This window comes from Anoplophora glabripennis, unplaced genomic scaffold (genome assembly GCF_000390285.2).
Source record: "Anoplophora glabripennis isolate ALB-LARVAE unplaced genomic scaffold, Agla_2.0 scaffold730, whole genome shotgun sequence".
NCBI lineage: Eukaryota > Metazoa > Arthropoda > Insecta > Coleoptera > Cerambycidae > Anoplophora > Anoplophora glabripennis.
The window spans coordinates 140659-142219 of NW_019416817.1; positions in this window are offsets into that span (position 1 = coordinate 140659).

The window sequence follows — 1561 nt, forward strand, 5'->3', positions numbered from 1 at the left end:
ATTACATATATTTCCTATCTTCGAAAACCCCGTCAACTTACTCTTCTTTACAGTGTAACAAAAGCCGGGACGCGCAGTCATTTATTTATTAGTTCCCAGAACGGACGGGCAAAAAGTAAAATACTCTTGTCAACACAAATTATCGAAAGTTGAGGGCTTTCAAGTAGTAGGTCGACAAGACCGTCCTTCGGGGAAGGTTTCACGAAATTTATCAATATTTGTAATAAGTTCGCTTAGAGTCAGGGCCATATGGTAGTCGTCTGGTGCGTCTGGGAGGCGCCGCATAGAACCCCATCTTTTTAATAACGCGCGAAACCGCGAGAAAGAGCGTATAGATTCCACATTAGAATTAAATTATATTGTAAAATTGATAGTAATTCGAAAGGAGAGCGGGGTTTTTTTGACGGATTTTTCCTAGTTATAAGAGTAGATTAAATGAGATCGACTAATCCGTCCCGTAATTGCTACGCGGAGTCATAGGGGAAGGCTAGGGTTACTAGTAAGTCACATAATTATTGTTATAAATGTAAATTCAGTCAATTAGATAATTATTAAAGCGTCCCGACATTCAGGTCCCCGCCAATAAGATAAGAACCGAAACTTCTGGACCCAAGAAATGGGCGTGGACAAAGCGAATTGTGGAATTTAGGAAGGATCTCGAAAAGGTCAGTTCGTCCTTAGGTTTCACATTGAGCAGACTAATTATTAACTTTAGAATCTCGGGCTAACTAATTAATTTTGATAGTTTTTCCAAATTTTGTATAAAGCGCGCATTCCCTGAATCTCGGTACGCTGTCGCGTTTGAATCAATTAATTAATAATGTCGTCGAGCCGTTGCGTTGTTATTTTGTTTGTTTGTTTTGTTTATTGTTAATAAAACCCTTCCTTTAAGTTTTGTATTTCCTTTTGTTTCTCCAACTTCAGTGCTACCCTGTATAGCCAGCCACTGGATTACATTCCACGTAAGCAATGAAAGGGTAAGTGACTGAAATGCATTTTCTGAACATACAACATTTCTAAGTTCCCACGTGTTAACTAAAGTATAACGATAACTAAATAAACTCCCTTTCGAGAATTAAATTCGTAACTCTTTCGAGAATTAAATAGATAATTAATAAAAGTAGATAATTAAAGAAATAACCCCTCAGGTTACAACGCAATGTAGTCATAAAAATACAATTAATAAATCAAAAGATGTATGAAAGATCGAAAATAAAGTGCTGAAATTAGATTACGAAATATAGTAAAAGGAAAAACAGAAGAAATTAAAAAACAAAATACCTACAACAAAAACAAGAAATTAATAAATAAAATAAAGAAATAGCATTTTCAAATGTCCATAGAGGAATGAAATAACAAAAGTCATTATTAAATTATACTATTTTTATCATCTTATGTCCGTATATTGGCGCTACTATTACATCAAAGTACTTTACTAACACTTTTTTTGTGGGAAAAAGCGATGATTTCGTTGCGGAGCCCCATATCTCTTTATTGATACGACATTATTACCCCCTAAATCTTCCCGATTTTTACAAGCTCGGTAACATCAGCTTTCCAA